We start from the raw sequence: 15652 nt of genomic DNA, 5'->3' as shown, positions 1-15652 counted from the left end.
CACGTTTCTTCAACAGAGCCCCGCCAACGTCAATCCAGTGACAACATTATATTGAGTTATGGAGCCTCGTATAGTCTCAGCTTCAGTGTCTTCCCTAGATTTGTCTAAACAGGTGACAAACAGCCCGTTACTCACGCCTGAACTTATTCCAACCAACAGTGCACATGCATACCTCTCTCACACACATACACTAAGACTCAGACACTCTCTCCCTCCTCCCACCTGTTCTCTTTCTTCACAGATCTGGTTTTCAATCATTGTGGGGGAGTGGGGGGTTGTTGGGTACAGAGGATGGTGGAAGCTCTTTTCTCATACGCACCCAACAGTAATGCTCTGGTTTATTACACCAGCAGTGAGATTAAACTGGGTTATATCGATCCCATGCTCAATGGAGCTTGTGGCACGGACCAGTGGACACAGATCACCTGGCCTCATTGCCCTGGAGAAAAGTACAAGGATCTTTCTGTGGCACTGCAGACAAGTGGAGATAACACATCCTAGAAAAAACAGTAAAAAAAAAAACATCAAGCAGGAGACTGTACAGATGTTTTTTGTAACTGTGCTCCCATTGGATGAACATATCTTCCAGCACTGATTAAATTTTCACCTGTGAATCTGGAACATTTAAGTCCCTCACTGAGGATGTAGTGGCGCAGATAACCTTCCCCTTTGTTATCTTTGTCTGCAGATAAAGAGTCTTGCTGTGAGCGCGCTGCTGACGGGTGTAATTTTGTTTTCGAACGCACAGTTGACATTCCTCCTACATGATTTCTCAGCCTCAGTCGTTGTCTGCTATTGATCCTAAAGAGCGTCACCCACGTCAGGATCATGCAGAGCTTAAATGAAAGCACTTTTATGGACAAATCAATTTGCACACATATGTATCAGTCTTTACTCTACGCTCTGGACACTTAGGTAGGTGCTAAACTGAGAACCGAGTTGTGACACATTATCTTCCCACCTACACAAACGTAATTATGGCTGCAAATAACCTGTTTCCAACATAAACGGGAATAAAAAGCAGAACTGAAAATGAATTTTTCTGCTCACTTTTCCCCAAAACAGACATCCATCCAATGTACCAGAAAATTCCAATCCACAGATGAGTTAAGCTCCTGTAAGACTATAAAAAGGCCTCTTATACATATATAGTTGTCTGAGGTGCTTTTCCAAACAGCAGATAAGACATAAAGTAATAAAAGCTCATGCAGGGAGGCAGTATTACTGCATCAGCCAATGCTTACTGAAAACCCAGCATACATAAAATTTTGTCATCAGTCCTCCCCCACTAGTGTGCAGTCTCCCACTCTTGTATGTGAATAAAGCGTGACTCATGTAGAGGGGGAAGTCAATGGCACTACACATGCCGACCTGAACAATGGGAAGAATGAGTAATTATCTTTGATTTGTGAAATGAAAAGAATGTTTTATTTTCAAATGAACGTATATGCTTATTCTACTAGCCCATTAAACATCCATCATCAAACATGTCATTTCAGAATGATGCCTCCAAAATGGGATGACATAAACCAATGAGAGCACACGCAGAGAAGTGGTCGTGCTGCTCTACGTGACTATTGCAACCAGCATTTCGACATTCACCATCCTCCAGGGTCATGCTGTCTCTCACTCTGAAATGCAAGTGCATCCTGACTCATGTAGAGAGGCTATTTTTACAGAAGCAACCAGTTCTGAGTGGGACATAATGTTCTCTGGTTAACAGGAGAGCCTGGGCCTGATTTATGGAGAATTGTGACGCCCACCTCCATCTCTGATTTACCTGGATAAGAGGATTTGTCCTCATTAGATAGAGCTTGTGAACGGTGCAGACCTGAATTAGGTCACTAAAATGGACTGATTAAGCTGCTCCACTGTGGGAACTCTATAAAATCTGAAATGACTACAGCCTCTGGATGAGGTAAACCTTCTCGTTATTCTGACAATGCAATTTTTTCCCAACAGTATCACTGTTTGCCTGCCACTTGCGTGTTTAGAGAAGGGTTTTGTAAGCCCAAAGGTATTAAAATTCTCTTCAAGGAGAATTTTTGTTTTTTTGTCTACCAAAATTACAATTCAAACATTATTGGTAGATAATTGATAATGAAATAAATGTGTACCGATTCAATGAGATATAACAGTACAGTACTGAGCTTTAGACGTGCTGGGAAGAAGACTTTTTCACCTTCGAACAGAGTCAGGCTCTGCATTTTATTTCATTACGCAAAGCTAAGGTAAACTAAGCTACAGTAAGCTAATCCTCTCATCAAAGTCTCAGCAAGAAAGTTATCAAGTGTATTTCCCAAAACATTAAATGAATTCTTTAACATACAAGAGAACCATATAGTCAATTATATGCACACATCGTTTCCACATAACAATCAGTACTTGAAAGTTAACTGACTGATGTTGTACATATTAAAATGTGTTAGAGGGAGTAGAAATAACCTCCTTAAATTCAAAAGACCAGAAGCCTTGTAAAACTTCTGTTTTTTTAGATCAGATTGCAAACCTGTATGAAAAACAGCCTGTTCTACATGACACTGAACCAAAAAAACATCCTTTCATTAGCCCTATCTCTAAAATGGAGCGACAGTGCAGCTGGTTACAGGCACATGATGTTGACATTTCCCTGCAAAATTTCTGTGCAGCGTGGAGCCAAGGTCTGAATAATGAATACAGATCTATTAGACAGCCTTGATGCCCTTCTCCCGACAGGCAGACTGTGTCCTCGCTCAGCCTGCTGGCAAGCAGGCCTGCAGATTGTTCACTGATTTCAGTGCTCGACTCTGACTCTGCTTCAGCCTCACCACAGTCTTCACAACCTTACAGAAAAGAGGCACTGCTTTGAACAACAAATAACTCCTGTTTCGTATAAAAATGGGAAAAATGACGATTATACTCTGCTATATTGTGATGATAAGACTGGGCATTTTTGAATTGGCTCTGGGTCAACTGGGATAAGTAACCGTCATTATCATTATATAACAAGAATCCCATAATGATTATGGCCTTTTGCCATTAGATAGAGTTTCTCAGGATTACAACCTGAGGTAAAAGGATAAGATTATGTCTAATAATCCATATTAAATGCATTTATGTCATCATATCATGTTTAAAATATCTGTTTAAGTTGCGAGTGCAGTTAAACTCTGTACTAACTGTACCATTATTGTGATGGAGTGTCTGTCTCCTCAGGCAACTTCCATCCAAATGACATTCATCCATAACTGCGGCCTGTGCTCCGAATGTCACACTATGATTTCTGAAATTGAATTTTCCCAGGCCACAGATTTCTAATAACCTCCCAGCTAATGACAATTGAGTCAGAAGAGATGACTGCATTGCTTTCAATAGGCTTTAGGTGATCTAAAACTCAATATCCATTTGGTGAATTTTTGGGCTCAGTCCAATAGGACTTCATACAATATGAACATGATTTAGAATTGATCCTTCTCAAGGGGGAAGAGGGAAGCGAATCTCCACCTCTCTGACATGGACCTTTCAAAAGCTGAACAATATGAGCTTCACAATGATAGTGTCAGTGTAGTCACACTGAATTACATTATATTGTTCGTGTTATTTTGTACATCCCCTATAAATTCAGTTCAGCTTAGTTCAGATCTTTATTTTCCCCCCAAGAGAAAATTCTTTCTGCAGCAAGGTAAACATAAAAGCATAAAAACAATAAACAAATGTAATAAAAGAGAAGAAATAGAAAGTGCTGGTATTATACATGCAATAAAGAATTCAATAAAAAGTTTTATGTGATAAAAATGAAGAAAAACTGCAACAATAAGAATATGGATAAGAAGAAAATGCTAAGCTGTGCTGAAAACTATGGACTAGCTCTTTAAATGTGTTAACATGAGGTACATTTTTATTTTGACTTTACTGTGTTTTTTCTTTTTTCATCTTAAGCAGAGCCATGTAATAAACCTATTGGCTTTCTAGCTCTTCCTGTTGTTAGTGTACCGACTAGTTATATCATATCTTTATATTTTGTATTGTGCAACAACACACAATTCACTTGAAAAATGTGGCTCGTGAACAGTTTGTTTGTCCTACTTTGTCAAAGTGACTTTGTTCATGATGTGATTATAGACAGCTTTGAAATACTCCTAGTAATTGTAGTGGACATCAAAAAGAATAATGCCAGTTAGTTGTTTCGTGTGTTACATAAATGGTATTTTTGTAACACTTATCAGGATGTATAGACAATTGTTGATGTTTTCATGTTATTTCAGACAAAAAGTGTGAAAGAATACAATCTATTTTGAGCATGAGACAGGCCTTAAGTAGTCTCACAAATTTACACTTCAGATAAAGCTGATGCTACATTAACCTATGGATTTGTGAGGATGCCAGTGAAGGAATTTACAGGTGACAACCAGTTCATCATTCAACCAGTCTGAAAAGTTGCACTGGGATCCGGAGCGGCAGAAACCAGAACCAAGGAAAATTGAGTGTCCAAATTCCTGAGGCCTGAGTTGAAATCTCAGGTGTCACAGTGCCCCCCAACACAGTATCAGGCATTTTATAATTTAAGACAGATTCACCTTTGGTGGAAATATCAAATAATATGTTTCAGATATTTTTTATGAACTAATAAATTATCTTTGCCTATGACAAAGAAGTTGGAACCATCAAATGTTTGGCACTGCCACTGTACAAGTAACAAGTAGTCAGCCTTGAAAAGGACTTGGTTCTGTACTCTGCTTCTACCTGATACTGCTTTAGTAGTAGAGATTTTCATTATTGGAATGCAGCGATGATTGGAGTAAAGACTTGAATCAGCTTCTTACAGCCCAGTATAACTGAAAAATAGATGGCTTGGGAGAAGGTGAGGGTTGTTAAGTCAGTGCGGGAGGACAGAACAGTAGTCAAGAAGATTTATTGTTATTCTAGTGGAGGTGAATTAATATAATGCCTAAAGGTTCAAAAGACAAGGCTAAGATAACTGGCTGCTGAAAGATAAATTCTGATTTGAGGATGTGTATTGATTTTGGCGTGAATGGTGATCAGCTGTGTATCTTGGACAACAAATGCCAACAAGAAAATGAAGACAGAAAAAAGAAGAGAGGACAAAGGCAGAGATGTGAGATGAAACATGAACAGCAGGCGGCAAAGAATACCAAGAAAGATGGAATAGAGGAGATAAGAAGACGAAGGTTATAATGGCAGTACTGTAGACACAGTACAAGGCCATTTCTGCAGCCATTTACAGTAAGGCTCTCTTGTCTCTTTCACACACAGCAGTGCATTAAATGGGAGTGTCTGGATGCCGCCTAAAGCATGCAAACTGTTCATTCCACAGCAAGGCAATCTCCCAAAAACTGGTTTGGGACTACAAGGAGGCCCCCAGGCCTCATCGAGGAGCAGAGGTGGGACTGCAAACAGTGAGGTTTGGGGGCTTAGGTAATATGCTCTTCATTAAAATGCATCAAAATAATGCTATTACACAAGAGATGCTCAAGTGCCACAGGCTGTTTGGCATGCATTATAGAGGAGACAGTCAACAAAGGATTTTCCTCTCATCTCTCTCTGGCTTTTAATTCATCTTCAAAAAACAGATAGAAGCGAATGGTGTCGCTGTACATCAGTTTCTGTTTCCACTACAGGCTTATGGTTTTGCTGGAGAACAAGCCAAAGACATTGTCTGAGGTACCACACGTGTAATGCAGACTATGAAATGTACTGTGGATATTCATTGTCCCAGGAGGATGATTGCTTGTGATTGCGGTGATCTACCGCCTTTCAGCCTAGAGTCATAGACAGGCCAAATTTTCCACTTGCACAAAAAATATCGCTAAGAAATGTACTGAACAGATTCGTGCTCCCAGAGGATTACTCATTTCCATTTTCGGAACTTCTTGATTTTTGCTCTTGTACCACCCTGTAGCTAAAATTTGAACTTGGCCCAAAATAAATCTCATAATCTAATAGCCACACTACCATGAAATTAGCTGAGCAAATTCTTGCTCTGGGGGGGATGAGCATCAGTTTATTGCTGGTTTTCATCCAACATTCTCCTGGTGTAGTGAACAATGCATCCTCTTGGAGCTGCCATTGGGGGTTTTAAACTTTTAATAGATGCCTCTGACTTACTGAAAGTGAAGATGATGACAGACTGATATTTTTTACATACAATGAAACGTCTGGGCACAGTCAAGGTGCAGGTGGAGAATCATTTCTAACCTACACCACTATCACAGTGGTGGATATATACTTTACTAACAACTCACCTCCAGAGCAAAAGACAGAGTTACAACAGCGTAGCTTGTAAACACTACATCAGAAAAGGGGACTAAACACAATGGGAAGCAACTAACTGAGCATTACTGACTATGGGTGGAGGAAATTTAGTGTGATTGAGCCTCAGCTACTCTTGAATGCACCCTTGCCTACCCCGCCCCACTGCTTTTCTCCCCTTCTCTGGTTGCCCTTTCACCTGGAAGCACTTGGCATGAAACTACACACATGAGGACCACATGCTCAAACATACAAAAGATTAGTGGGAAGAGAAGCCTCTAGAGGTATGTTACATGTAGTGGACATATTCGTTTTCTAGTACTCCAGTCGGATTACCTTTGATTGGGTGTCCACTGAGCAACAAGAAAAGGTGTTTTAGGTCACATGTCTTCATTTTGTTGTTGTTGTAATGAGTTGTGTCACTAAATTTGCTCTAATCATTTAGGCAGAAGAATCCTAGACTGGTCGTGCTTCACCTGGTGTAAAGCCACTGCTATATTGTCAGAAGAAGGTAAAACAGAAAAAAGATTTTTTTAAAAAAAAAGTAGAAATCAATAATTCGAATGTATATAATGAGTTTAGATAACAATATTAATTTGTCTTATTTTCTTAGGGAACTATCCACTGCTGTTTTGCTTGAGTTCTTTGATCGATTCTCCTGGTTTATTCTTTGATCACTGGTTTATTTATGATTGTGTTTTTAAACTGTTGCTGGTTTTAGCTCCCTGTTGTGTTTTAGTGAGTGGACAGTTTTTTTTACAGCTTATCTCTTACCTCTGGTTTTTATTAATTGCTCAGCCCTTTTTAAATTGTGTTTGTTCTTTTATTCTAGGATGTTGCCAGTAGACCTCAAGTTGTGCCTGATGAGTGGGTGGCTTCCCCCTTTCTCTTTGCATGGTGATGGTAATTGCACTTTCGCCCTTGTTAAGTTTACTGTGTGTGCAATGGGGCTGGTTGCATGCCACTGTAGACAGAATTTGGCCTCCCTTCTCCTGGTCCCATTCAGACAACACTGTCCCCAAACTCGTCATTGCTCCTCTTAGGTAAAAACTACTAGATCCCATGAAACATGTTCGCCATCTTAGTTTACCATGTTGGCATGCTAACATTTGATTAACAACACTGTACAAGCTACAGCTGAGGCTGATGGGTGTGTCGTTGACTGACATTACCACCCAGCATGGCTAAAAACAATTGGTCAAGCACCTGTTGAAAAGATTTTCTTTTTTTTGCTTCTATTTTCTATGTCAACAAAACAATCACAAGGCTTACTCTCCTATGTAAGCTTTTTATTTTTTAAGATATATCTGAATTCAACTTTCTGCTTTAGTGTGTCCGTCTCAGCGCTCCTAGCCATTATCCTGGTGGGATCCATAATTTCACCGGCTGGATTCATGCGGCTTCACACAGCCGTAGACATCAAATCCCTCACATCAGCAGTGCGGGAGGCAAAATACAGCCAGACACAAATCGCTGATGGACACAGAATGACTGGAAAGATGGATGAGGCTTTAAAAGGGGGATGGTGTGTTGAAGGCTGGTGAGTTACATCAAGCAGAAGTAAGTGGATGAAAACTGTGTGATTGGTTAAAAATACAAATGTACTCCCCCTGAACTTGAATGTGGCTTTTTGGACACAGACACAGCTTCTGTGAAAACTCATGCACATTTCCCCTCCAGTTTTACTCTATTGGTGAGTATATTATGAATGGTATGGAAATTAGCGGATGTCCTTAAAATCCCTCCATATGGTTCCAATGTACTTTTTGCTTGCATTGCATCCACGGCAGCCAATTAAATGCAAAGTATATAGAGCGAACGTGTATGTTTTCCCCCAGCTGTTGAAAGCCGCATAGTAAGCTGCAGCAGTATTTGGTGAGTGTGTGTGTGTGTGAGCATGGAGGAGTAGTAGGGAGCGCATTGGACGGTGGGGAATGGTCACATGACAGTGACAGCATGTGCGATTTAAAAGAAAGGAAAAGAGGGACTTGAGCATCAGATGCGGGGTTGATAACATACCGGAGAGTGTGGTCGAACGTCTCTGTTCCAGCAGGCTGCTGCTGAACAAGGACAGCAGCTCAAATCAGCTTTTTAACCGCCCCCCCCCAACCCCTTCCCCTCAACCGCTGTTCCACCTTTGCAAATTTCCACCCCTCAGCTTCTGCAAAATTAAAAGCATTGACCTACCTTTTGTTGCGTTCATCACCATCACAGCAGTGAGGAAGCGCGTCTACACAGATCACCTCTTACCATTCTCCAAAAAGGTAAGAGAATGCAACTTTTTTCTTTTTTTTTTAAAAAAAGGAATCATCTAAGCATAATTGTTATTGTTCCGTGTTATTGTTCTGCGTGCTCCAAACCCATTTAACAACCGGATTCACACAATAATTAGATTTTTCTTGAAATATTTTTGAATAAATCTCATGCGTGGTGTGGTTGAGCATGTGCACCTGACAAAGAGAGAAGCAGTTAGATGTGAGAAACCTGCAATTTCTTCAACAGCGCTGTAAATTGCAAGGTTTCTCTCTTTTTTTAAATGACTTTAGGCTATGGAGGCTATGGAGCTTAGCCTAATTAAACATCTGATGTGTAATTAATTCTGCCTCTACAAAATCCCCATTTCCAGTTAGCAATCCTCAAATAACTTACTAAATATAAGAAGATGCATTCAGTTTAAATGCTTTTACGTGCAGGAGGCAATCCTGGTTAATCTACCAGTGAACCTTTTTCTTCTTTTTCCCGTTTTAATTTGCTGTATTGCTACATTTTTTCAGTACATTTTTTTTCCCATCTCAGCACTGTGTTAGAAACTCAGGATAACTCACCGCAGAGAAGCTTAAAGAGCAAATATTTTTCCTTGTAATATACATTACTGTATTTTCCTTTCCCTGGTGTATATTCAATTAAGGAAGTATGCGGTTATAGGAACAAGCTTTTAATTTGGAGGCCTCTGGTTTGAGTGGAAAATCTTAGCAGGGAAATGTGAACTTGACAACCTTCCCATATTGTAGTGCTTCTGAGCAAGGCATTGGACAGCTGTGGTAATGCTTGGCAGCTCCTTTGTGATGTTTGACTGAATGTGACAGGTGACTATTCTTTTTTCTGTGGCATTTGATTATTCATACATTTTGGAGACATGTGGAGAGACACATAAAACCATGATGGACATCACAGCGTCTCAGTTTCATCTCACCTTGATCTCTGCAGCATTCAGCTCCAGCAGTTATTTCAGTAGTTTTCTGGCCACTGGGTTTGTCCCATCAGAAAATGAAGGAGAATGAGCAGTTGATTCAGTATTAATGTAATTGCTTCCAGAGTCCATCTGTTATGTGTGTGTGTGTGTGTGTGTGTGTGTGCGTGCGTGTGTGCGTGCATCCTAATGACAACCTGCATGGTCAGAGATGCAACCCCGGTCCTGTGTGTCCAGGACGCCCAGCAGGCTGCACACTTAAGCCATAACCTCACACTGGACACTGGGCAGTCGAGTCTCTCACCTTTACTGAATGTCAAACCTGTTCTTGTCTTCTGCCAACTTCTCTTTCACTTTTCACAGCACAATTATAAGAAAGACTTTAAATTAACCTTGATCTCTGCAGCTTTTGTAAGCTTGAAAAATGTGGAAGAGACTGAATCTTTCTGTCCAGAAATTAAGACTAAAAAATTGTTTGTACAAATCAGAGCCGTGGAGTCTCGATCATTTGTTTCCATTAGAGGAGAAGGACAATTTCCCTGCTAATGAGAGGGTTTGGCTTGTATTTCATCAACACTTAAACTCAGACTGACCCACAATAAATAATCAATGAACCAACAAAACTTATACAAAAATGTTAATGCACTAATCCAAATCATTTTATACTGCATAAATGTCAATGTCACAGCTCTCTAATTAAATGACTCCTTAATTATAGATTCACCGTTTTATTTGCTGAAAAAGAACCAAATAAAGGATTTTAAACTTCAGCTCCATAGAATAAAAACTGTTCAAAAAACTGATCTGCAGGTATGAAATACAAAAATAGAACAATAATTAACACAAGGAGCACATGGCTTAGACAATATATTTACTTGTACTCCTGTTTATAGAGTCTTGAGATATCTAAAGTCTTTCTACAGCATATTTGTCTGCCCTCAGGGAAACATTTGTATAGCAGCCCCTAAGGATAAGGCATGTACGAGAGACAAAGCACAAACATTAAGGGAGATGTTTTCTGGAAATGCAAAAAATACTAAAACCTTGGGGTATGGTCATCCTTAGGGGCCACCATCCATTTGCCCCTTCCAGGCATCTTTAAGCTATGATGATCTGCTCAAAACATTCCTAAAATACACATTTGAAAGTTGAATTATACGTTCAGAATTACCCACATTAACCTTACAAGACAATGTAGTTTGTTTGGCCAAAAGAATATAAAATGATTGGATATTGAAATGTGTAAATCATGTATGTGATTTATCAGTCTGCAGATCACTGAGTATCACTGAGCTGTGTTCACAGAGGAAGCAACACAATCAGCAGAGTTTAGAAGGGTTATTGTTGGAAGCTCTTGGGCAATTAAAGCCAATTTCCTTTTCCCTGTCTCCTAAAATCTATATATTTGATTTTACAACCACTATATTATAAAGCATTAAAAGATTAAATCATGCAGCTCAGGAAATGTCATGTGTCCACCCACTTGCTACTGTGGCCTAAAAAACAACAACAACAAAAAAAACATTGATGAAATTATCCAAAAACTCTGCATTCAGATCAATTAACACTGAGGCAAATCATTCATTTTCACTCTCGTTCTGTGGCTTTTACCGAGTAAACAAAACAAGGAGACGCACAAATTCAGAGCACACAATTTTCTGCTGTGAAAGCAAATTGATTCATTTATCAAAAGCAAACCTTTTTGCTTTAATGAAAGCTTAAATGTGTGTGCTGCTTTCTTTAGCGTCTCGTTTGTTCTTCCTGCTAACGTTGCAGCGGATATGCTGTTGCCTCCATACTCGCATGTCTTTAATTTAAGTGGCTCTGATAATGTGCTTCCAGTAATCCTTGAAGCTTTCAGTCTGCAGTTCCTCCTCTGTTCAGGCATTATTCCAGTTTAACATTCACCTTGTGGACTTTTCATACACATTTGTACTGTAAACAAATTTATTCCGCAAGTCAACAGTCCTATGTAAATATCCTTTGAATGACCCACAGCCAGGAACTGCTTACACTTGTAGTCTACCTTTAATGTCTATAAGAAATGTATTTAGCTCTTATTGGCTGTATTAAATGATACTAAAGTAGAAAATGACATTTTGCTGGAACAAGATACCTGTTAATGTAAGGAGTTTATAAGAAAATGGGAAAGTTTAGAGGAAAATTACAAATATTTGCACATATTCTTAACAGTATAAGGTACAGAAATCTTCTTGTCTGTGCTGCTCCATAAGAGCTGGAACCTTCAAGGACATTGCTCCATCAAAGAATTTTGCCTCTGAAAGCAGCTGAAAGCACTGTGCTCTGACATTTAAAAATCACACAGACTGGCAGGTTAAGGAAGCAATTAATAAAAATCAAATTTTAAGACCCCAGAGGTCATAATTGACACACCATGGTCTGATTTTGATGAATCGGGGACGAAGGGTGCCTGTTGTTTCTGACTGGCTAGAGGGGTTTCTCCATTATTCATGGGAGATGTCAGGGGTTTTTTGTTGCCTTTTGTGTGTTATTTCATAGTATTTATGATGGCACAGCAAACCCAGAACAGGACAGGAAGACAAGCCAGAGTCTGTGATAATTTCTGTATATTAGTGTATTTAACTTTAATTATGCAATCAAAGAGATCTTTCACAGTGAGCAGTGCACATCCAAAATCTAAACTAAGTGTTCACTGTGGGTCGTATTCCTCTTTTGCTTTCATTTCAGCAGTGAAGTATATCTTTGTATCTATCAGCTATTTTCAGTGCATGTGCATGATAATCCACAGACTCAGGATACATGTTGCCAATGAAGCATGAACACCAGGAACACATTTACATAAATCTAATATTTGGATAAAATGTCTGGTGTTCAGTGATTTGGTGAAAAGGTATTGACTGCAGATTCCCTTTTCCATCTGGCATTGAAGAACAGACACTCTTCCTTATTATACATTAACAAAACATGGGAAAAGGAGGTAAAGAAGGAAAAAAAATGTCTTTATTTTTTGTTGAATGTATTTAATAAGTAATAAATCCTGCCTACTGTATAGTGATTTTCTGCATGTATCAGGGGCATTAAACACATTATCATGTTGAACTCGATCTGTCAGATGTTGTAAATGTCTTTGAACATGAGTCTGTTATTGTGACCAACAAGTGACCTGCCTCCTATCACACACACACACACACACACACACACACGTGCACACACTCATGTGCCTTCCTCCACATACACAAGTGTCATTTTTGATTCTCTAGTTGACTCATGCTACAGTACATTGAATCAAACAAATCTCATAGTTTGCCTCCTTCTGTCAACTGACATTGATTTTCACAAAGGATGAAAAGATGAAAGGGAAGGTTTAGTCAAGCCTGAAAGCCTTAGATGAGAGACAAGTGAAAGGGAGAGAAAATTGTACAGCTACCATTGTAGAGCTCCTGTAGATGTAAATAGTAGATTTTGGTTTTCTTGTCATGTTTGCAACCCCCCCCCAACACACACACACACACACACACACACCTGGCTGAGACCATGACCATCACGTTGTTTTCAGTCTATTCTTACATTAGTCCAGCTATGGCCATCATCTCTGTGTTTGTTTTTCCCTGAAGATCACCAAAATGGTGAACAACACCAAGACAAATCGTTGTTTACCTTAGAGTAATGATTAATGAGTTCCCCCATTGATTCCTCTGAAAGAACCTCCTGCTGCTATACTGAAGGAGGATCGATGCCCCTGTTGCACAGCCGGAAATCCACTGCTTTTGCTGCGCTTGGCTAAAAAAATTTATAGCTTTCCTGCCACACGTTCACATGTTGTAAGGTGCAGCAAAATGGCCTGTCTGTTTCAGAAAACGACATCTCGCTTCTGTGCAAGAACAAAAGCTACTGACACTGGCTGTAACAAAAGTGCTCAGATTTCTCCCATCATGGACTGAAGGTTTTGAACAATAAAATAGAGTAATTTTCTCACCCAAATGTAAATGCAGTTATCAAAAAGCACTGTTTTGCCATTTTGAACATGCTGATGCAGTTTTTACACCATCATTGCTCAATATGGTCACCTTTGATATCTTTTTTCCCCCAGTTATATCAGGATAGTTGGTCTGTGACAGTGTGAAAGATTGATTCAGTAATAACTTATTTACACCTGTGCATTTCCTTCTGTGACGTTCAGATATTTTAAGTGAAGGCCTATGGAAGTTGCCCCATTATGCTCTCAATGGACGTTCCTTCTTGCACAACTTTTCATTTTCATTTCATTTATTTTTATTCATCTAAAACCAGTAATATTAGCAATAAGCTAACACAGTACAAAAATGTTAGTTTAAGGGCTGCTGATATCAAATGCTATATCAAAAGCTAGCTAAACTGCTAAAATTGTGAAATAGCAATGCAATCAAAACCTGAGTTTGATGCTAACCTGATTTGGCAAGGATACATTGGAATATTCCTATGAATTCAGAAAGACATAAATTTGAGCAATGCAAGGCTTGATCCAACATTCCAAATGATAACAATGTATTGTTTCTTTTTTTCTCGTCTTTATTTTTTGCACACTTTTTTGTATTGAAGTGTGCGTTGAGTTTAACAATCTACACAATTTGTGGAGAGACTGTTGAAGTAAGAGGGCATAAAAGAGAAGCTTGGCAAATATAACAAATATATTTTGAGTGTGAAGAAAACATGCTGTTGTGTTTGACACTTTTATTTTATTAAAGGAGGTTTTTTTCTGCTGCATTTTTTAGTTTTATGATGTTGAAGACAAGTGTATCTTAGAAAGTGGGCCTGGTGCAAGCATATTTGACGTTCTCTGTCTGAAACTGTTGTCCACTAGTCTCCATAATTACAGACACCTGCACGTAACTGACACTAATAAGGTGTCTGAGTGTGACTCCATTGTATTAGCCAGCTGTGCAGCTCTGCCTCCTGAAGATGCAGGTTCACTGCCATCACAAATCACTAGTTTTAACCCTGCAATTGTTAGACCACAGGCAGTGGTTCCTCAAAGGCCAATGGCTTCATTTATTCCCATTTTCACATAGTTGTATCTCTTATATTATTTAGGATCATAGGAAATAATATTATTTTGCTTATGTGATTTCTTTACCATGAGAAATCACAATCATCACTGCTTTAACATTTATATTACATCTGTGCTATATAAATAATACTATAATGATGCATGATGCAGATAAATCAACGAATGGGATAAGAAAGAAAACAGGCATTTAGAAATACAATCATTTAATAATAGTAGTAGAATGTCTGTAGTGCCATATTCTTTTGACAGCTTTGTGTTCTGCTGACACATTTAGTATCAATAAGCATCAGAAATATACATACTTGTAAAGACAATTTCAACTCATGTAAAAACCACAGATAACTAAATATTTGTCACAGAATTGATTTCCCCTAAATGTGGCTATTGTTGCTCTTTGAGTCATGATGGCTTTGCATTCATCACCTCTATTGTAGAGGCAAAATTTTGAGACAATTGTCATGAGTGTCCTTCAGATTCCAAAAAAACATGATTTATACATGAATCATCCCAAACACTTGCTTCTGCATCTGACTGAAGGTAAACACAGACTGTAGCCGTTAGGAATGGCCATTATGCAATATGTGGTGGGGCAACTTTGCAAAGTTACTACAACTCATCTGTGGGAAAATACACTGGGTTGAAATATACCAGAAATATCTTTTAAATTCCTTTTCTGTGTTCAACTGTTCCTATGTCATTGAAGCACTGTAATGCAGCTCCTTGCAGACTCCTGGCTGTGTCATAAATCAGAGAAATAGAGGCACTCACAGCATTTATAAACAGTAAACTTGTTTGGTATTCTGTGGTGCCACCAGAGATCCCATTTCATGTACAGCTTTATTGCCAGGTAGAAGCACTTGACCAGCCCAATCATTCCCTCCTCTAATAATAGTGAGGCTGTTTTTATCAGCATATGTAATGAATGCCTACCAGCCAACTTTGCACTCTCCCAAAGACAGGTCTGAGATAAGCGTCTTTGGAAGGGCACTATTTGTTTTTCCTTGTGCCACTGATTTGTTCTTTGATTGCTTTTGCCGCTGTAATTCATGGCAACATGGAATCCATTATCCTTCAGGTATCGGTGCACTGGCAGAGATGGAGCACGTTATCAAAAATTCCTCCACTTTCATTTCATTCCTGTTTGCCAGGACAAGGCCATTATACAGCGCATTATCACACTTTCA

At 39.1% G+C, this 15652-nt stretch overlaps 1 protein-coding gene across 1 annotated transcript in view; it reads left to right on the top strand.

The window, feature by feature from the left end:
• The first annotated feature begins 8255 nt into the window (after positions 1 to 8255).
• Positions 8256 to 15652, top strand: part of rap1gapb (RAP1 GTPase activating protein b) — a 91989-nt gene continuing 84592 nt past the window's right edge. The window contains exon 1 of the mRNA XM_051074382.1: positions 8256 to 8513. The gene's annotated coding sequence lies outside the window, so the exon portion shown is untranslated. The remainder of the gene's footprint in view (positions 8514 to 15652) is intronic.

Source organism: Lates calcarifer, linkage group LG12 (assembly GCF_001640805.2).
Source record: "Lates calcarifer isolate ASB-BC8 linkage group LG12, TLL_Latcal_v3, whole genome shotgun sequence".
Classification (NCBI taxonomy): domain Eukaryota; kingdom Metazoa; phylum Chordata; class Actinopteri; family Centropomidae; genus Lates; species Lates calcarifer.
Note: the sequence above shows the minus strand (reverse complement) of the source record. Positions and strands in the feature narration are given on the sequence as shown.